Consider the following 24493-nt stretch of genomic DNA (forward strand, 5'->3'; position numbering starts at 1 on the left):
TATACCACACAAAGTGACAAAAAACCAAAAAAAAAAATTGTATTTTAACTTTCTATTTTTCTAAGTTTTTGGACTGCAAAAAAATAAACAAGAGTCACGCGTTTCAAATGCCTATCTGCACAGATAAAAAATACAAAGTAAATGAAGTAGGTACCAAGAAAGAGGTTTTAATTAAACATTACAGTGTTAGGAGTAAGACGGGAAAAAATTATACTACTCATTCATTTCCGATCATAACAATACGTTAGCCGCCAATTTCTGGCAGGACTACTGCGCGTAGGTTAGGTTAGGTTATATATCCACTATAATCGTTCTTTTGATTATTTTAACTACATTACATTTTCAAAATTATTAGCAGGGTTGCGATTGGATTTTTTCGCTCATTCCTACAATATATTACTATTATTATAACTACGATGATCCACTAGTATAAAATACACATCATATTGAATTCGCCGAGGAAAAACAAAATCCGTGATTAAATACTAATGGATCGTGTACCTAACTGTATAATATATACCTTTTTACCAATGAACCTACCTATCTACCTCATATGGTATCTATATATAAATATATAATACTATATAATATACCATACATATACTGTCGACGGGACTCCTGTTCGAAAGCCGGATGGGTATTAACGTGCGTGTAGAAACTATCGTTGGAGCTTTACCGGGCTAAATAATATATATATATATATATGGCAGGAGAGGGAATTGTACAGGAATCAAAAGATATCTGGTGCCGAAAGTTGTTGTCTGGGCGGCGGGTGGGCGGGCAGCCGGGGTGGCGAGCAATAAGGGATCAACTAGTATGCTAATTCTATGCAAATGCGTTGAAATACGGTGCACAGGGATTCAGAGCGTTATATCTGAAAAACAAACTCTGCGCGGACTCTATACATAGCGCGGCAATCCTCTTCTCGCACAATCTCCCCTCCGTCTTTCTCTCGCTCCTACTCCAACCCTCTCCCTCTACGAAATGAGATTTTCCGATATCCGAGTGTATATAATATATAAATATATTTGTGTATATCACCCCAATACCCGTTCCCCGGTGAAATTATACCAAATATATACCACCGGGTCAAAAACGACAATATATAAATATATATATATGTGTATGTGTTTGTGTGTGTGTATGTGTGTGTGTATAGATCACATTATACTTTGTATACGTCGAGATTAATTTTGACGATATTTAAAATATATTGGAAAAAAACGTTGCAACAAGAAAAAAAGAAACGGTTTATAAATTCATATTACGCAATAAGCATATATATAATATTTTTTCCTCGGAGAGTGAAATAAATCCTTAATTAAAATTCCATTATTTGTCTTGGAATATAAAATAAGATTATTGTTATTAAAACGGATTTTCCGAAGTTTTAATGTACAGAAGAGACAGCCAGCAGTCTTATCTTTCCGGTTTAAATTGCCAGATGGTTAAATAATAAAAACCGCAAAGTTTCTGTGCTTTTTTTCTAGAATAAAAACGGGGAAAAAAAGAGTGAATCTGTTTTGCATTTCACGCGGTTAAGCTGTTTTTTCTCGCTCGCTCATCCTCTCTGACACCTGGACAAATTTCGCGGCGTGGCGAAGATTTTTTCCCGCCTCTCGCCACCGTTGATAGTATTTTGATAGCCACCATTAAGACTGTAAGCTATATCTGCAGGATGTAGTGGGGAAGGAGAAATATCGCGCTTACACACACACACACATAGGTATACATATATATATATATAACACCGTTCGAAGTGTTGCTACTGCACACCGGCAATGGTTCTTATTAAAAACGGATCGGCGGAAGAGGCAGTCAGTGAAAAGGAAGGAGAGATTGAGAGGGAGAAAAATCCGAGAAGTTTGAAGACCAGAGAACAGCTGCGGTGTAGCGGCGGAAGTGAGTGCGAGCAAATATAATATCGAAATGATAACAACATAGCAGATCGGCAGGAATAGAGTTCCTTCGTCGCGGCGGCAGTGGGTGCGTGTTACGCCCCACCCGCCCCTCCGCTGCAGCATGATTAAGAGCCTAACGAGTGTTGCGGACGCTGATATAATATATACGCGGTGTGCAGTATTATATATATTATGTTATCATTATATCGTTATTATCATATATAATATATATAAATGTATATGTGCGCGAGAGCGATTCGCCGGGTCGCCGTTATACCAACCATCATCAATTGTCGAGTGGATATCCGGAACAGATATACGGAGAATCGTATTTATGAAGCCCTCTTCGCGTTCGCGGAACGGGCGACCGGGGACGTGGGCGGACGGCAGCGGAATCGCTCGCGCGCGCGCGTTTGTCGAGGAAACGTGCGCGATTGAATTAAACAGTTTCTTTCGCCTTGCAGACCTATATCCTCCGTTATATATACGATGAGCACACACACACGCGTATATTATTATATATACACAGACACTGTTGTAGGGCATATCCACAAGAGTGTATTATCATTATATATATATATATATATTTTTATTGTAACCAGCACGTCACCAGCCCCCGTCCATCGTTTTCTTATGATCTAAAAACGGGTTGATTTATGGCGGTCGACGAGCGGCGTCATTAATTTCGAGTCGCTTTTGTATTCCCTAATGAAGATAAGGGGTTTTTATACAAACCATTCGTTTCGCCTTTGCAGTCGTCGCCGCCGCGACATTTTTCATCCCGCACAAATCTCCACGGTGCATCACAGTGGTTGAAATAATATATATATATATATACACATCGGATATTGTGTATACAACGATGACTATTATGCGATGATAATAATATAGTATACGAGTACGAGTGTGGTGTACATGTATAATGCGTGTGTGAATTGATGACCTGCGAGTCGGATATTATTATTATTATTATTATTATTGTATAATAATAACACGCGTATACGTGACCGGAAAGTCCGAGTTCCGGTCGTGCCGCCATCGTTTCGATTTTTTTTCGCGATCCATGTGAAAATCCATGACGTGTGCAATAAATTATTGAATGTCTATAAATTATCAATAGGGCTGTAACTTTGATGTATACATAATGTTTTAATTTTTAATGGTATCTTAAAACGTAGTCGCTCGAGAAAAAAAATGTATTTCGGCTGGCTATATTCTATATTGATTAATTTTGAGTCATTTTTTACTAACAGTTCAACAAAAATAATTGTACAAAATAAATTGTTTTATACTTTTATATACCTAACCTAACCGTCATGTTGATCGCTGATCTCGTGTCCACAAATATAATCATTAATAGCATGAATAAAAATTTTTTATTTTAGTTTTCCTTTATATATTCTATTATTGAAGTATCATTAAAAAAAAATTAAAATTAATTTGAAACATTATTTTTTTACCATTTAAGGTCTAAGAAAATACATTTTAAATACTTTTTATATTGTGCATTTTTGAATTTTTTTTTCATTATCCATGATATTTTTGCATTCGTCCTAATCCCAGCCTCAATAAATACTAATAATTATTATTCAATATAGTATTTTCTCTATGTACACGATATATGATCACTTACACAATCTTTTTTATGTCGAGTGCTATGTTTACATAGACGAATAATCGGAATATTATTACTTTATGTAAGTCTATTTTACATATAGGTGGATATGTAGAGTGCAGTGGAAAATAAAATTAGATATAGGTCCATCACAAGTAACTTTAAAAAGGGTCTGTAGCGTGTATAATATAAGTAGTTTGGTCCAGGGTTCTCATTAGCTTGCTTTTGAACTTAAATTGTCCGTCTATTATAGTTCGTTATATGTGTTTTGTATGCTTTTAAGTTATTTGGAAATCTTGTTTAAAGGAGAGGTATAAGAGTTTACGGTATGGTTTCTGTTGTTTTTACATCACCTTAAATTTTCACTTCAATATTACACGAGTCGTTATCGCTTTGGAGTTGATTACAATTTTTTCGCCACACGTTTCAATAATATTAGGTAAACAATTTAAAGTCTTGATTTTTGATTTTTTAATTTTTAATGTTTTATAAATAATAAATATTAATAATAATAACCATAATTATTAAAGTCAATTATATTGGTGTGTTTTCAATTACCTATAAGTTTAAAAAAATTTACTTCTCAGCGATTTCGCCGAACAAATTTTAAAATAATAGTTGTATTGTTGTAGCGATCTCTGCGAGATTAAGTCGCAGCATGTAGATTACTCAAATGTGTCCTCTAGGATCAAAATTTGGAAATAACTATTGAGTTTATTTATAAGTTTATTATAATGAAATATAATAATAGTATTTATGATCGATCATAACATACCTACGAACAATCGATTTACTCGTATTTTTATTTCCGCGATAACTATTTATATAATCATGAAGATTTTTGTCGAATTCAATAATGAGTTATGTTATAATACATACAACTAATATATCTATATTTATTTCCAAGTATAGTCATATCGTGTATATTTGAGATAGATTGGGTGAACGTAGTAATGTTATAGTCATAAGACTAACAATTTGTAGCAAATTGTATTTTTTAACTTATTGCCAAGACGTAGTTTTCTTAACAGAAAGTTTGAATTATGCAACTACAAATTCAATTTTTAAACTTTTATTTCAAATTGTTTTTATTTTTAACTCATTGTTTTAACATTCGTGGTATTTTATCAATTTTTGTTAGTTAAAATTTTCTCATACACATTTTTTGAATTACTTACATATTGTTACGTCACACTTATTAATGATAAGTCGTAGTATAAATAATAATATTTATACTTTGTATAGGTATAGTGATGTAAATTTGTAGTAGAGTACTTTTTTTAGTTTATTGTAAAAGTTGCTTTCTCAACAGAAAGTTTGAATTATGTAACATCGAATTCAATTTTTAAACTTTAATTTTAATTTTTAGGTCATTCTTTAAGACTTTAAACGCATACTTTAAGGTCGTATTATAATACACAGTGCAATTGAATTTACAGCTACAGGTGTATAAAATAGGCACCGATCCAATAGTTTATACGAACGCGTTTCGTTTTCGAACTTACTCTGCTTATTATCTCCCCTAATGTGTTTTCTGACATTTCCGTCGTGTCCGTTTGCGTTGTACGACGTCGTCCAAAACGTAAACAAGTACGTATAGTACAAATCTAACGTACAATGTATACACAACAATATCATTTATAGTCGTTATATTTTCTCCGTGCGCATTGTGTACGTTCGTGAATTCGCAGCCATATATATACACACGCGCACGTGCTGCACATTTATAATAACATAATAATATATATTATATAGATATAGGTACGATATATACCTATATAATATTATGTGAAATGCACCGGGCTGACGACGCATATATTGTACGAAAACCGTCGAAACCTATACACAACAATAATATTCGCGAGATCGCCCCGTCGCGATCGGCTAGGAGGGTGCAGCTGTCAGTCAATCGCCTGCCTATATTATTATATTGTATTAAACGATTGTCCGTCGTCGTAGTCGTCACCGCCGCCGTCTTCGTCGTAGTCCTTCCTGCCCATATACCACACTCAACGCTCTCGCTATTATATTGTTATATACCCAGCCCCGTACTTATTTCACGAGGCTCGTGACTTTGTTTTGATTCGAGCTGTGTATATTATATACAGCGAGAGACACGCGACCGCGTTTGTACAAGTCATCACAGCGTATTATACACACGCGCACATATTATTATTTTACGAATATATATATATATCATACACTGGCGGTGGGGCAGCATCCCCCAAAATAGGGACGCATCATATGTATATGTGTAGTATATGTATTACCCGCGTGTACACCCCTTTTTCGCCGATAACGGTAAATATTATTATTCGCGTTTCGCATACATCGTGTACAATACATATATATATAGGCACCTACGTATTATTTACGACGTGCTCTATTTCTCGACCGGCCACACGCTTTTATCGTACTGTTTTATATTATTTTTGTACACTCGAATTTCTTATTATATTATATTATTATACGGTCGATTGTGCGACGTTGCGTCGATTGTTTTATCGTTTTTCACGGGTCTTTTTTTTTTTTTTGTTATCCGCACGTACACGCAAAACACAACGACTATAGTACGATAGCAGACTGCATATTTTATATAGGATCAAACCAATTAATATTTTTTAAGGGCCACTTTAGGGGTTCGGGAAGTTTTCCTGAACAATTATTTAAAAAAAAATCAAAATTCAATTTCTTGTCTACTAGCCATATAAATTTGGTTCACAAGCCGCTTGTGATTTCCAGATACTAGTTAGTAGTCGTTACCTATACGTATACCTATATATCGTGATGTAATTGACATTTTCAAACACTATATTACATTATATAATATGTACTAGAAATAAAATATACCTCATACACACACGCACGCGCGCGTAAGACCGCGAGGCCTATCCCCGCCCGTGATGTAGTGAGTGACCCCCGACCGTGGCTAAATATATTTCCCTCTTTTTCCACATCATCATAATATAATATTATTATTATTATTCTCCTCCGCATACCTATATATATCCGCGTCACGCACGCGATATCCGGTGCACATTCGTTCGTTTCGGCGTAGGCGGCTCGAGGAAAATCTATTACGCGCTGGCCGTCTTTTGGAAAAGCCCTCGAATTCGCATTAACGGTCATCAATCTTCATCCATCAAAATCCGAGTCGCCCGGCGTATGACGCTGTATTCTACAGCGGCGTGACGAGGGTCGCCGCTGGACGACGTGCATAGCGGTTATGTGTGTATAATAATGTGTATACATTCGTGTGTACGTGTGTGTGTGTGTGTGTGTGTGTGGTGTGTGTGTGTGTCGGTGGGCCCCAATAAAAGAAAACCGACTCGGAGATTGTTTTAAATCGACCGAACGAAATTTGATTATATACGTATTTATATATATATATATACCTACATATGATGTGTGAGCGTTATTATATAATATATATATACCATGTTATGTCGATGTGTTTGCGTTTCTGCGTTACGAAAATGTATTTCACGAATTTGAATATTTTTCGAGCCGGTTGTATACTCTGATAGTCTTCTTCGTATAAATGTAACGTATATATATACACGTATTGACCGAACTCCGATGTTTGTATGCAGAGTCCAGTTGTCCGTAAACCAGAATTAAAACTATACCGTTTCAATTTTGATTTTCCGTGGTTATTCGAATTGCTAAGTAAGAATAGAAACCAAAATTTTTAACCCGATCAACTTAGTAGGTTTTGATACTTGAAAAAAAATATACACAATTATCGTTCTTCAAAAAGCTACAGAGGTAAATTGATTTTTATTAGAATATTATCGACAAAACTATACCGTTATCGTCATCTGCCGATGCATAATAAAGACATTTTTGCAATTTTTCTAGTCTGCAAATTCATTATGATACCTATTGATTTCAAATATAATACTATATACACTGCACAGTTGAGCTATAGACAAACGGTCAATTTTCTAAATCCTATTCAAGTATGTACCTATTTTTCCCGCGCCTAAATATAATACATTTATATACGCACGCACTATAGCCAAACATTTCAAAATATATCGAGTGGTACAAAAATACATTATTTTTGGCAGTATTTGATACTTAGGTGTTCAACTACCGTGGCATCGATGGCGGAGATCTTGCAACCCGGAGAGTGCGGAGTATTACCCAGAAAACGTGGCGATTTATTTTCTCTATCTCTCGAAAGTAAATAATAAACTGGATTTTGAAATTTTAATAAACCCCCGATGCGGAAAAAAAGTCCGTGAATTAAGTGTATACACACAAAAATTAATATATACGAAGCTGATTTACGTAAATTTATTCACAAGGGGTACTTGGCCGATAGAAAGAAAGAAAAAAAAACATTTTTCCTTCCATCATAAGGCCACGATTTTTATTCAAATTCCTTTTTCTTTCTAATCAAGAACGCCGCATATTTATTGATCAAAAGTCTCCTCGACTCTTTGTGCCAGTCGCTTTTTTTTCTGTTGATAATTATGATGAGTCCCCGAGGTGATGGCGGTGGTGCGTGTATATAGTATATATATGTATAGAAAAATAAAACTTGAGGAAGGGGCAAAAAAAATCTACGACGTCAAAGGCATAATCCAATATGCAAAGTCGCCATAGTTAAAAAAAAATGAGCGAGAGAAAAAAGGAAAACCGACCCGATTCGGAATTTTTCAACTTTGATCTTTACGCGATTTGCATTGTAAAACGTGTTTTATGTTTTTCTTTTCCGGTGTTTTTCTTTTTCCAATTTAAACCGATTTCCTAAGAGCTCGAGAGGAGAGCCGCGCTGTGCGTTCGGTTTTAATTAACGTGTATTCATTCAACGCGAATACACGTTTTCTTTCGAATAAATATTTCAGTGAGGTTGAAAAAAAACTTTCCACTCAAAAATATGTATTTCAAGCGTGTATAAACTCGCCTCGATATAAAATTATTTTTGCTGGTTACTCTGTATATTACGCGTTATTTCTATTATTACGTATTATTATTTTCGACCGAAGCATATCGTATTGATATTGTATAATAATAATACAAATACACAATATGATAATTAATCGGGTATTAATACAGTATATTGAAGTTTATCTACATATATTTCGCATTGGTTTTCCGTGTCCATCGAACCGCAAAAAGCAAACATTGAGGGCAACGGAGAAAAAAATAATAAAAGAAACCATTTCCCATTGGTCGAGCGCAACATCCCGGGGGTATAAAAGCTCTGTTGTTCAAATTGTTTCCCGTTCGGTAAAGACGGAAGATAAATATATATATATATATATATAAAAAAGAACATTTCCACCGCAGCAGCAGCTATTTCTAGTTCGGCCCTGAAATTATACTTTTAAATAATATAAAAAGGAGAGACCGAATGACTTCTGCAACTGAAATGTACTCCTTTTTTCTTTCTTTTTATTGGTCTTCTTTTAGCAGGGATATAAATTAAACCGAGACTTAGAAGAAAGAGAATAGTTAGTTTAGGGCCATACAAGCTCTTAAGATTATTGGCTTTTTTTTCAGTCGTTGCTACTGCCGTGATGGCGTAACAGTTGTTTTATTATTTTTTTTCCTTTCGTATAAAACCGCAATATAATATACTGTTACATGACATGTAATCTAACCATAGATCACCGAGTAAAGAATAAAATCGTACTTAACGCGAAACGAAAAATTAATATCCACCAAAATAATCGTCTAATTAGTAAATATAATACAATATTCATATTATATTTGTATATTCATGGTGATCAAACTGAATTCTAGAACCTTGAAGTAAGATAATAATTTTTATGAAAATATGAAATATTAAGAACGATTTTAAATTTCATATACATATAAATACAGATTTAAAGTGACATACAAGTAATTAGATCTTTTGTTCACTGCTTCGTAGTTACGACTTTATAATATTATAGAGAAACGGGTTCGCTAAAAAAAAAACAGATTTACCTATAACCATAGTTAGGTATATACAGGGGTAGAAAATACTATTACTTTTTGTCAAACCGTTCTTATTTTTGTTTTTGTTCATATGGATTTCAAAAAAAAAATTTTAATTTAAAATAAAGAATTTTAAAATAATGAAAATTTGTTTTTACTTTTAATTGATAATAATATGATAATAATATCAACAAAATTTTAACCCGATAACACAGAAAACATTTTATTTTAAATCATGTATAAATTTGGTTTCTTATCTATAATTTTAACTTAAGTGGTTATTTGACCCCATAAACAGGTTTTTTTTATCAAATATCTGAGAATCCTTTTATTTTTAGCTTTATACAAATAAAATTGAAATTTCTAATAATATAGATATTGAATATTTTTAACTCAAAAATATATTATCTAACTTAACCTACCTATAACCAACTAAATATCTCTACGATGCATATTTTTAGTTACATTTGAAATATCATAAATTATTAGATAATATAATACTTATAATTAGACTAAAATAATGTAATATATTTTTTTGAATATTATATAGCATTTAATGACAGAAAAAATTCCTTACCTTAAATTATCTGTTACGATTTTGGTTTCATTTTTTATAAAATAAGAATTTGGTTGATGTTTTGGTTCCGTAGTTTTGACAAGGTACAAATTCTAAACCAGTTCTTAAAACCTCTGTTCCGGTCTCTAAAACAAAAAACAATATTAAATATTTAAGTATGTGAAAAAAAATTCATAATTTTATTTTTTAATTTTATTTAATGCATGTATACTTTATAACCTGACCTTTAAATTATTATTTATTTAATAATACAAATGCCAAAAAAGCAAAAATAAATTAGTTTATTTTTGGAATCAGAATGAAACGAAACAAATTTATGTATAAAAATTAAATTTCTATCTCATATAAAAAAGAAGCATATTATGCTTTACAATCCTAGGCCTACTCATTATAAATAATTATTAAGTATCTCACATTGACTCATAGTGAGAACTGAAAATCCGTGAAAATAATGTGAAAATTATTTAAATTTATTGAAATATGAATATTGAATTCTACCTAATATTACACACAACAGTCTACCGATACTTTTTAAAGTATAGAGACTTACATGTATATTATGGATAATAGCATTACGGTTTAATTGAAAATGTGGTATTCAAATGTTTAATCATATAGGACATTATAGGGTAGGTAAGTGTTTATCGACCGTTAACACAATTTATTATCGATTGAGGTTTAATGTGTATTATACATTTTATACTATTATACATAGTATTATAGCGGTAGGGTTGGTATCAAAAATATTTTACTTTTAAAATAATTTTCTATGATTCCAACGACAATGTTTTGATTAGTTTTATAGTAAATAATATATATTATGTAAAGTCATAATAATACAATTTTACAAAAAAAAGTTTTAAACGAAGACGTATAAAAAAGTTTTCCTACTGCTCGAATACTTTTCAAAAGTACTTTTTATTATTTTGATTTATTTTAAATGTATTATTATTATGAGACAATTATAAGTTTAAAACGCATCCAAATTATAACTATGCAACTGTAATTGCTTTGCATAAAATTCATAATTGACTAGAACTAAAATATCTATCGCTTAAACAATAATGGTATTATACAATATACCTATACTAAGGACACCAGTTATATAATTAAAATATCGAATAGTGTATATTATATAAAAGCCTCTCATCAATTGTACCACTCATTTCCTTAGTATCAGTACAATTTACATTTTCCAAGTTGTTTTCTATATAAAATATATATATATATATACCTCCTTATTTATTTTTATGAGTATTGCAATATTAAAAAGTGTTTAAGGAATAAGAATGTATCTAACACTAATTTTCCGTATTTTATTGTCGTTTGCATTTTTTTTTTTTTTTTTTGAAATTAGTACCTTTGTTTTTGTTTAAGCATTTATAGACATATAGAATAAGTTCAATTTTAATAAGTAAAATAACAACTATATTTAATATTTTGTAGTACTCCATAAAAAAAAAAAAAAGATAAAATAAGACAACAATTTGTGTTTTTGAAACATTTTTAATCAAAACGATCGAAAATTATAAAAAAATAAAATTTCTAATACTATTATACTGTAATATTAATACGTTCTCAGAACGTCGACCACCAAAAATATTAAACGATGTTGACTTTTTGCTATCTCTCTGATCCCAGAGCTCCAACAGCTGATATTGTATAATGATCATCGCTACTAAAACCGACCGAAATTACAGTCTAAAGTTTTTTTCACTCCCTTTTCTTCTGTACATTATGTATGCGGTGTGGGTGAGGGGGAGGGTAATGTGATACGGAGGACTTATTATAACCCATCAATTTATTTAGGTTGTTTATCGAATTCGTTACGGCGGTGTCGGTGGCGGACGTCGCATTATATATACAATACGCGCAGCAGCCAGTATACAGCCGCGTTGCACGCGATGATTCACACGGCGATGGGCAAACCGATTCGGCGGAGGCGGTCGCTGCCGTATTAAACACAAATGCAAGTACGTGTGCAGTACACGTATACATATAATCCGACGGGTGCTCCTCTGACGGTATAATAATAAACGGGATGCAGAAATAAAATATATATATATATATACTGCAGATGAACGGACTTTGATAAAACCAGGGCGGGGTACAAACAGAAGTGATAAGCCTCCTGTGCGAGTTGGCACACGCTCCGCTCGGGCAATAATAATAATATAATACATACGTACGCCCGTCTCGTCCCCCGACGTTCGCGCGAGTGTGTATACTACCTATACATATTATATTTATATTTGTGTGTGTGTGTATGTACGTATGCCACTGCTGCTGCCACTGATGCGCGTCTGTGTATTACACCCGCCCTAGATCACCAGGGTGTGTACACGCGCGCAGGAATGATTAATAACGTTCGGACACAATAGCTGTGGGCAGAGATCTCTGGCCCGTAAAATTGATGCCGACGCCATAATAATAAACAATTTTTTTCTTTTTTTTTTATATATATCGTTTTTTCCCCGTCGCGTGCATGCAGGGGAGGATGTATCCGCCACCGTCGTTCGGGTTTATTAGCGTGCTAAAAAGACACGAAGACCGAAATATTCATATATATCATATTATAGTTTTGGTCGACGACCGCCCTGGGATTAATGTCACCCGCAGCAGAAGACTTGTCGTCACCACCACCGGTGCCGGAACCGCCGCCGCCGTCATCGCCTCTCGTGACGACCAGTAATAATTTATGGTATTTATTAAACGCACGTTAAAATAATATCGTCCTGAAAGTACACGTTCTCAACGCTATAGCGACTATTGGGTCCTAAAGCGCGATTGAAAAGCCTTACATAATACCTATTGATATTGATACACACTTCACACATAATATAATACTGATGCATAAACCCTATCCCTATACTGAATCCTAATGCTATAAAACGGTATTCTGCTTTGCTAAATAGTATATGGTAGTTGTTTTAGTATACCTTTTCATTGAGTAAGCCACTGTTATGTATGTATGAGTTAAATTTGAATTCAATGATAAATATAACACGATAAATGATTCTGATTTTTCAAGCAAACACGGCCATCAGCCCATATTACTAAGCATACTATTTATTTTATGATTCACCTATTCTTAAAAGTATATTTTATTTTATATATTTTTTTATTTTTTCTAATATTACCTATTTGTTGAGTCAATACCGATTTACCGTATAGAAAGCTCTGGATAAGTTCGTGGAATAAATGTACAATAGCATAAAAATAATCTAAATATTTTGAGGATGTTATTGCAATGTATAAAAAATACATACCATTATGGCATGCATATATTATATTTCAATTCCCGTGCATAACATTTTTGAATTATAACAAAACCACTAAAACCGTTCCTTTTCCTTAGAATATCTAATTTTGTCCAAATTCAAACTTTAAATGCCTTAAAAGAAAATTGTGTGAAACTATTTTTGTTTTGATTTTTTTGGTTTCACTGTGGTCTACTTATAAGGAAATTAGTGCTGAATTTTCAAACTGTTTATTGAGATAAAAAATTATTTATCGATATTTTTTATAGGAAAAAAAATAAAACTGATAAATGTCAATTATCTATAAATTGCTTAAAAAAGTCAAAATATTTACCATCCACAATTATTATATAGAAAATACCTAGATCATTTTATGATTGAAGTTTTGATGATTGGGAAATATTTTAAGCATCTATGATTATTTATTTTTAATAATAATAAATCAATAAAATCAGTTTTTTCATAAACTATTGTTTTTTGCCCAACTTAAGTACAACCTAAGAACATATTAGTTTTGGTAACTCAGATACTGCGTTCAAATTTCATTTTAGATGTATCAACATTTTTAAAAGTAACAATTTATAATTTACAGTAAAAAAGGGGATAACATTTGAAAAAAATAGTTATTACGGACACAGAATATTTTTTAAATGAAATAAGAAAGCTATGTAGTCAAAAAACACTTTTTGTAAGTACATAAAAATTACAAAAATTACAAAAATTACAAAAAAACGAATAAATTGATAGATAAAAAAACGCGAGTATAATATGGTGAATAGTCCTGTACATTATATTATACACATATGTGTGTATATCTTTAATCGCGAACACTTTATCTGTGTAGGTTATATTATACAATACGTATATATACCTATTACCTATACAGCAGGCTAAAGATACTTACATATTATATATATATATATATATATGCAAACGCGAATGTGCATAAAACGGACAAAACCAAAATACAAACAATACGAGCATAGCTATACGACACACGCACGCCCGCTAATTGTATCCTTTTAATCGCTTCTATATATACGAACAACACCTCTTAATGTATACTGATAATCCTTTACATTACTGCATAATCTCGAAACGTTTTATCGGGAACGGTAAAAACGGAAAACAAAAACCAACTCGAATGCATGTATAATTATTGTGATCGTAAAACGTTAAATTAATTGAGTGTGTGTGTATATATGTAGAGCGCACTTACAATATATAATAATATGCAGTATTATACGGTATAATAATATTATGCAGGTGTCTTTTTCCAGTGCCCCGAGTCAATGTATAAAGTCTGCTGAAATTTAGACGCGAAAGCTTTAAATTAGGTCATGTAAGCGTGATTACAATAATAATAATTATTATATTGTAATAATTAAATTACATTATTTTGTATACCTATTACACTATTACTTCGACCAAAATTCATCGGTTATACCAAAGGTTATTGAAGTATTCTAGTTAACCTGTGTCGACGCATTTTAGAGAGAATTAAATATCGTTTTTGGATAGCATTGACGAATATAAATAATAACTGTAAGATATTTATAAAGATTGTGTATGAGATTTTTGAAAATATTAATTTGGCTTTTCGGTTGATCACCATCGGCGTACCTACGTAAAACGATATGGTGTATGTTGTATTATATTGCAGGCATCCAATAATATTATTACAACACGTATAATAGATTTAAACTCAATAGTATAACTGCAAATTGTATTGATAGTAATATTAGGTATATTCTCGACGATTATTCGATGTAAACTTGCATAATATTATATGCGTGATTTGTGTATGCGATAAATACAGAGTGATTCACCAAGCATAAGTACTTTCATTTTATTCTTTAACAATGAATTTCAAATTCTAATTTTTGGAATATTTAAATATACTGTAAAATCATATTTTCAAATTCTTGAATATTGTTGCGAGTATATTGTTGGAAATGTCCTATGACGATTCCCAACTTTTGTTTTCCAGTTAAGAAATCTATTTTTACTGTAAATTATGTGTGGATAGATTATTTTTAAATGTTGAATTCAGAATTTTAAAGAGTAATTTTCGATTATTAAAATATTTTAATTAATTATAAAAACCCTCAACAATTTTTTTTTGAGAATATAAAATAGATTTCATATCGAAAGCCTAGTATTTATTATAATTTATACTTATTAGATCATTTTTTAAGAATATTTTAAAAATTTCATAAATCAAATTTTGAATAATTGCGTTATTCAAAAAGAAAAATGAAATCGATGGTGATCGTTTTTTGGTGAATCACACTGTATACATAAGATATACAAGTATAATATTATACAAGTGCTAATATGCTATGCTATGCGTACAACTGATTTATTCGGCTGGAAAGCGAATTTCTCAGAACTCGTCGAATCGCGATAATCGATTTCACGTGGTTTTATAATATGATTTCAAACGGTAATATTATGTTTAACGAGAAAAATTATGGTCCGGATTGCACATCCACCAGGGAATTCACCTCTTACTCTATAATATATACGGTTAAAATGTATTATATTTTTGGCATTCACCATAAGAAATGTAACCAAACGGTAAACTCAATCATAATGATGAACCTTTTGTAATAAAAGGTTTAGAAATCGTCTTCACGGGTATTGTTATATTCCGATTGCAAACTCGATAATCTTCCCGATTGAAAACCTGATTAAATGAAAATAGACATATAATACTTAAAAATAACTTATATTTTAGGTAGGTATTCAATTTTTGTTGAATATCGTATATTTTTACTTGTTGATTTATTGTGTTATAAACATCGATTTTAGAGTGCTGCCGTAAAATTGCAGTATCGTTATGGTGATCTCGACGTTGGTGGTATATTTGTTTTTCCAAACCTAACCTTTCCGGGGAAGGTATAGTGCGAACAACTCCGCCTGTGGTTTAACTGGACCTCGTATTATTTAATAATGCCCCCTAACAAGGTTCGTTATACTGCAAGTCAGCACATGTATTTATACACATCAAAAACAGTAATAATAATAATAACGGTATTAAATAACGCGATTCCACCCTCACTTGGGTAACTATGCTACAATAGCGACGTGTGTGATGTGTGTGCAACTGCTGCCGGACAGTGGTCATCGTACGCGACGAGACAAATCGCGTTAAACACAGCCGGCGGTGAAAATGACTTATCCCGTATCCGCAGTGGTATGGTCCGACAACAAGTGTGTACTTAAACATCATCACCTATATATATATATGTGTGTGTATATATGTACATATTATAATATACGAGTGTAAGCTAACCTCTGCGGTCAGTCCGCTTTTGTGTGTCCCTCTACAGGCCGTTTCCCCGCAGACCGTTATTTATATTAAATTTTATTGTATTTATCGTCTATTATATTATTATATTGTCCAAGTTATACGCTTGCCACACCGGACGAGGACACTTATTCACGTCGAAATCGAATTCTGTTGTTAGTTTCAATTATTATTTTGTCGTATATATGTGGTTTTTCTTCGGCTATACTCACAACGTTATTACATAAATATATACACACCCTCGTCACCATCGTGTCCTGCGGAAATAATTTCCGAGAAACCCGAACGTGTGCGTTAAATTATCAACGACGACGCATTGTTATTTTCCTTCAAATCCACAGTCCCTTCCCCTCAAAACACACTATAAGCGTTATCAACGTTAAATTATTTTCCAACACACTGAATGTATGAAATCTTCAACGGTTTGCGTCCATGGTCGTTATTATTCCTTGTCGAACTCATAGTACCTATTTATGTACTTTAACTCAACGATGAATGACATTTGCGGCTCGATAAAAACTAAAAACGCTTTTGATCTAGCGTAATACGGTTATCACAGGAAAAAATAAGTCTTTCCTCATCAACCTTTTAAATTTAAAATATTGAACTTTATGTATTCCACCTTAATCCAAATTTACCAAACCCACGTAGACACGTTTTTCTCAGCATTGAGAACACTGCTATAGTTGTGAAAACTGATCTTAAGGGGTAAATCGTTTACGTAGTTATATCGACATTGACAAATGCCGTATTAACTCCTGGATTACAGTCCTATATTTAAGTTACAAAATGGTCAAAAAGTAAAAATTGCTTCTGCTATTAATGTATTTTGTCTACATATTTTCCTCAGTTATACTGAAGTAAGTCTCAAAATTGTGCTTATTACACTGTACCTAAGTTATTTTGGTATATTATAATCGTCATTATTTTATATGACTTACAGCATTGCCCATTTATAAGTTTATAACAGATACACATGCTTCAACCGTTATACACTATAAGTTTAATTTTTTAACCGGTGTATAATAATAGTGTCAGATAAAATATTGTCTCGGCCGCCAGTATCCAATGCAATATGATCGTGTTGTTGCTGCTGCATGTCGACTAAATAATTATTAGACAATGCGCGGTGTGATGTATACTATCCATTCCCTTCTCAATCACTTTTCAGATCAACCGCGGCCGACGTGTACAGTGTAAATTATATTTCATCGGCATGTATGTATATTGTACGTGCATTATTATTATATTATTCATTTCGAATAACGAGAAATATTGTTTATTATTTCGCTGATAATGTTACAGAATAAATGAAATATCATTTATTCTGTGATAATACGCATCGCGTATAATAGGGTCGTCGATATATTTTATAATTCTGCAATCGTACGAAATCAGCCGAGCGCGGTACAGATTAAACATATATACATGTATAATACACATTTTTGATTGGCATATTATATTACAACGTCCACGTATATGTACCAAGGGTTTCGAATGTCAATTTGTTTTGCCTGTTTGTATTTCACACTACTTCAAACTGCATATGATATATATTTGTGCGCGTGTGGGTACTCATTACTTTTCAAAGGATACAACTTCGCAGTCAAATTTAGCCCCAGTCGCGACGTAAAACACTAAATAAAGACATGACGAAAGTGACGCGTATACCGTATACCACGTACGTATATGGTTTATCGTGAGTCATTTCACTGTCAAAAAGTATTTATTTTTTTTAATAATGAAATAAATGTATCCTTCCGACCATAATCAAGTCTTATTCTAATTCCCCTTTTTCGATACATACAAGTATATATACATGATATATACAAACGAGAATAACACAATATATAAACTCAATCGAACCATATATATATATACACATAAACATAATATATACAAATGTATATTATATATATATCCATAGGGTGTCGGACCAATATATATATTGTTTTCCGATTCTTTTGTGCGAACTAAACAAACACCGCGAACCTATTTAGAGGATATAATATATATAGGTTTTTTTTTCTCCTGTCGAAATCGCTTCGTTGGACCCTTTTGATCCCTTTGTCCCTTAAAAAAGCAATAGTAAAAATTAGGGTTCGACGGGAGAACATAAAAGAGAATATATAGAAGGGAGAGAGAGATATATCCGTTTTAAATAAACTTTTCGCGTGCTTAATGATACATAGAGGTGTAAACAATTGCGCGGTCCATTACGCGCCGCTAAATGCAGTAAAAAAAATAAACGCAGCACCCTCACCGGAGAAGAACGAATATATATAAATGTTTCACGAATATATACGTCGTACGAAGCGTACTACAAAAGTATATCAACAAACGACATTTTTAACTTTTTCAATACGAGTGATCTGCAAATCAATCGATTGTGACGTTTCATAAACCATTACGAACAATATGAAAAAAAGTTTGAACTGTATATATTATCTTTGAAAGTTTGATCTGTACCGTGTATTTGTAATATAAACGCTACTGAGTTGATACCTGTTATACTCTTATCAATATGTTATGGTATGTACCTATTTTAATGTATTTGATTAATGGTACTAGTACAAAATATGTATAAGTTATAATAAATACGCATGACAAAATAATTGTAATAAACAAGTTTTTATATAATAGGTACTTAAACTTTCTCGTTTAATAGCAAAATATGATATTTACAATTTTATTACATTTTTGTTTTCTAACAATAAACTTATGTTATTATAATTATTGTATTGCACTTAAACTGTTCAACTGTACCGATTCTGAGAGTAGGTTGATGAACTGGAAAATTGTCAAAACTGGACTTGTTTACAATTGCGTTGATATTTTCTGTTTTTTTTCTTTAGAAACCTGCTGGGACTAGGAGGAATCTATATCGATATTATAAAACATTATTAAAGTAATGTTTTTTTTTTTAATGTTTTAATTATAACTGGACAAGTGAAAATTTAATTGGTTTTGATTTGTATAACATGCTATTATTTTAATACATTATGAAAAAAAAAGGTTTGGTTTAGAGTCTCGCGTGTTATGCAATGAAAGATTAACTTAAAATTGTTCGTAATTAACTTTCAACTTTAAAATGATAACATTTAAAATATCTGTGTCATGATTGTGCATAATTACAATATTGTTTTGAGTACTGACTGATGAACATGTTTTAATAAACATGTTGAACTTATATTGTATGTTTACGATTATGTTAATATAATTAAATCTCAGTTTTCGTAAATGTAAATTTTTAAATAAATCTTCGCGGTCAATCTGAAAATTGCGGCATTCGGTGAGGATGTGCTTAATGGTAATTTGAACACCACAGGTGAGACATTTGGTAGGCTCTTCTTTAGTCATCAAGTGTTAATGTACCTATGTCAATGTATGTTCTATTCTGAGAAGATTTTGTATGGTTTCTTGGCCTATAGGTACTAAATAGGAAAAAATAGCTTTTCAATTTCGGAGATGTGCAGCCATCGAGATGGTGCGTCTAATGCAAAAGCGACAAAGGCTAACATTTTTAGGCAAACCAAAACGCTTGTATAATATAATGTATTGTACTATTCTCTGTTTTTTTTCGTTTTAGATTCGTTCTAAAAAATTTTGTTGTGGGGCTTTAAACCATTTTGGGGCTCAAGCTCCTAAATGTGTAGATACATCCCTCCTATTCGGTTGTAAGCTGACGACTGCTGGTTATATCCGTGGAGGTTTTTGTGCGAAAACGTCTAGCCGCCCCACACATTATGTCATACTACGTAATAAACAATAATAATAATAATAAATACGACCGCGGCCGATCCCCTCAATGACATTATATTATATTACGGACGGAGCGCGGATAATGGTATAGCCGATGCTAATCACTGCAAGCAGCACCCGCCCGCTCGGACCCAGAGTCAATCAGAACAAACAATAATAACAGTTATAACAGAAAATAAAACGTACGCGACGTGGAGGCGAGACCTTATGTGCGGTTTTTCGGTTACAATGACGGCGGCAGATGTCGCGTAGCAGCGTGTGCGCGCGCGAAAAACCCTGCGGGAACGCCGCGCCCGGTTTACGCCCACGCGTATACAATAAATGTAAAACTCCCTCCCCGAGGTGGTTCCTGAGACCCGTAGCCGCCGTCGTCGTCCGGTCATCGTCGTCGCGATTGACGTAGTGTTGAATATATATATATATATACTCACGGAGTGTAATATTATATAATATACTTATATTCGATATTTACGATTATTTACGAACTATACGATTGCGACGTTCAATTTCTGCCGATTTATTCAATACGTTATTACATCAAAGACTCGCGAGATCGACGTATATACGTATAATAAGAAGCTTATTTCCGGTGTTGTGATGGTGGGAAGGAGGGTGTATTTAGAGTATATACCTGCTGCAGTAACGGATACGCGACCAAATGTCTGCGTAGAGTTTGATGAATTTAATTTAAAAATATATCGCAGTGGTTTACAATCTGCACCTTCGAGTAGTCTTTATACTTAGACTGACTACACGTCATATTATTACATAATATATACGTTGAAATTCTAATGAGATATCGCCGGTTTTCGTGTGAGGGTAGTCTACGATTTTCCTCAGTTTTTATTCAAATAATCAGAGTGGATCAAAAATTATTATTATTTTTGGCTTTACGACCAAAAGATTGTATTTTTCTTTCACAAACGCTAAAAGGAATATCCTAAAATTTAATAACATCGCTGATTAAGCACAATTAATACGTAGGTATATACTATATATCGAGTAATTTAAAATCTATTTTTTTCTTCGAGTATTATGAAGTCAAGAATAGCATTAAGTCTTTATAAAGTATAAATAATTATTTGTGAATATAAACTATCCGTTTATAGTTAGATATTTAATACATAGCACAATTTTTTGCGAACAAATAACGAATTATCCAATGTCTGGTTAGAGGTCACTATTGCATCTACTGCTGTAGACATGATAATTTTAGTATATAGGCGAATCACAGAATATACGAACATTCAATAATAGGTAAATTAATATTTTATACTATAACGTCAAATGTAACGTTGATGGTTATAAAAAAAAAATCGTAAAATTAAAAACAAATAAAAACACAATTTCCCAACGTAATATAATTTATAGCAAAATAATAATTATAAATTGGTACTTGTAGTTAGGTCGATAATTCGATATTTATTTATTTTTCAGTTCATAGGTTCCAATAATTTCGATAATTCTGGAAATTGGGAATAAAAGGTGTAGTATTTCTTTATAGCAAGTGCTATATTATTACATTATATATTATAAAAGTTAAATTCTTTGAAAAAAACACTGAATTTTCTGAATCATCCCTTTAGACATTCAATTTTATGATTCACAGCTATTAGCTCCTATTTGTTGAATAAAGTCAAAAAGATAGATTTTCTATTGTTATTCATTTTCAATATTTAAATTTAGTAAGTATAGAAATTGGTAACTCGGTTTATAAGGCAATAAAATAAACCAAATAATTTGAGACTCAATTTACCTAGAGTCTATGTAATAAATACACAATTAATATAATTATTATACTCGTAAGTCGTTTGGTTTCTTATCGAGGCTAGATAGTAGGTATAAGCTTTATAAAATATTCAAAACGTCATAAAAAAACGTAGGTATTTTCAAGTATTTTAGTGCAAAATAAAAATGTTAACACGTGTTTATAATCACCATACTATTATAATATATTATATATAATACATTAATAAGTATAAAATCATTTCATTTAGTTCTATATCATTAAATGCACTGCTATGACTGACTGTACCGTTACTGCTGCAATATCGTTTTGCGTCGTGCAATTCATTAGTATATTATATTATATTGGTGTACGCATTAGCAGCCATTTCTAATCAAGTTTTTATGTGCTTCCATTTTTAACCATACCCGCCGTGTTTTATAGGTCCGTATGACAGTTTGCAATTTTTTTTTTCGTAGCTCTAAATCCGCGTAAACCCTAATCCTTCCAGATGTGATATTATTATGTTGCGAACCCTCCGTTTGTCGTTAATCCAATAACAAATAAATAGTATACATAATATATATATATATTTTTTGCCGAGGGACTAGAATTCGGATGGTTTCTGCAGTAGCTGTTAATTTAAATTGCGGCGTGAAACATTTATTGTATTAAAGTGTGCACAATATTACATTATACAGTCAGCCTATGATGCAGTCTACACCTCAAAAGCGATTATACGTATAAGTAATAAGTATGTAGTATAAGAATGGTCTATACTCTATAACAATATTATATATTTATATGTATATACATAGATAGGTCGTATTTTTTAAGCGTTTATAAGTACCTATTATACACGTCGTATATTATTATTATAGCATTGCATTTGTGCCATATATTCGTATAGTTCGTATATTATAAAATGACATATAAAATTATACTGTACGTTTATATTATATACACAATGCTCTCACCTCTCATAATAAATTAAATTTTTCTATCAGTTAAACCGTGTTCTAATTTTTTAAGGAAAATTTCCGACATGGATATTTAAGGATATAACCATTACTATAGATCTGAATGCTTGCTGTACACGTACTACAGTATACAGCATATATAATATACTCAACGAGTATATTATATACAAGTATTTCTCGTATTCCCAATAACATTAAGTAGTATCGATACGAAAAAAAATTTAAAAGCATGTGTACCCAAGTGTCTTGGAGCGAGTGTAAAATATACTTAATATATAATAAGGTTGAATAATACAAAAATAAAGTGTAACCTCGAATATAAACAGTTCGGAAAGAGGTCTGTATTTGAATATTTCCAATAAAATATCCATTTAGCTGTCCCCGTTCGAGTGACACTTGAGAAGCTTTTAGCAAAAATTGCTATGGGATTCCTTTTCAATGGAAAAAAAAAAACATTTTCCACTGTTATGGATTATCTCGGTTGGGAATTTTCAAATCTCGACCGTAGACTATCTTTACAACTCTCAATTATTAATAATATCACTATACCTAAAGTGAAAACTTGTATTCTACAGTAATATTATCTAGTATATAATACAATAACAGTTTATTTATTTTATATTAAAGTAATTTTATCGTATAGTAACTATATAATTTAAATTTAAAAGAAAATAAAGACGTAAGTATATCGAAAAATAACAGATATTTCATTTCAGAAATTTGTCGGTATTTTACAAAACTCCTAATGTATATTTTTTTAGTACTAATAAATAATAATTGTACATTTTGAAGAGAAACATACCTAATGGAATTTTCTATATAGTTATAATATCCAGCTATTTTTTTATAGTCATAACTTTGTCAATGATAATTATTTATAATTAAAACTATGATTTAACTGCATTTGTAGTGAAAAGGTATAAACACTTAATTCAGTAATATGTAGGGTAATTATGTAATATTATATAATAATTATCGATTTATTCGTGTTCAAAAGTGAAATATTTGTACAACAATGAATAAATTTAGATATTATAATATTATCATAATCATAGAAATTATAATGTGATTATGTATTATAAGAAAATAGATAAATATATATTCGGTTTTTAGTGTTGCATTATAGGTTTTAAGTATATTTATCTCAAACTATCAATAATATCAATTATTATAGTATATTTATGTATTATTAAATACTAGGGTTGGCTGCGCGCATGCATATAATAATTAGTATCATAATTAAAAACTACATTATTATATATACGAGAATAGTAGATACATATAAAGTGAACATTTTTAAATAACATACGATATTATAAGTACATCGGATAAGTGTAATAATCCTCGCTTATGTATTTTATTAAAGATAAAATATTGAGTTTTTACTTTTTATTTGTTTTTGAAACTCTTTTAAAGTCATTATAT

The 24493-nt window shown here is 31.6% G+C and overlaps 1 protein-coding gene across 6 annotated transcripts in view; it reads right to left on the minus strand.

Annotated features, from left to right (window-relative positions):
* Nucleotides 1-24493, minus strand: part of LOC114128098 (RNA-binding protein 5-like) — a 92711-nt gene that overhangs the window by 23061 nt on the left and 45157 nt on the right. For all 6 annotated transcript variants that reach the window (XR_007603591.1, XM_050198781.1, XM_027992528.2 and 3 more), the window contains one exon: nt 10028-10152. The gene's annotated coding sequence lies outside the window, so the exon portion shown is untranslated. Of the gene's footprint in view, nt 1-10027; nt 10153-24493 lie in introns of those variants that run through there.

The sequence above is a fragment of the Aphis gossypii genome, chromosome 1, assembly GCF_020184175.1.
Source record: "Aphis gossypii isolate Hap1 chromosome 1, ASM2018417v2, whole genome shotgun sequence".
In the NCBI taxonomy this organism is placed as follows: Eukaryota; Metazoa; Arthropoda; class Insecta; order Hemiptera; family Aphididae; genus Aphis; species Aphis gossypii.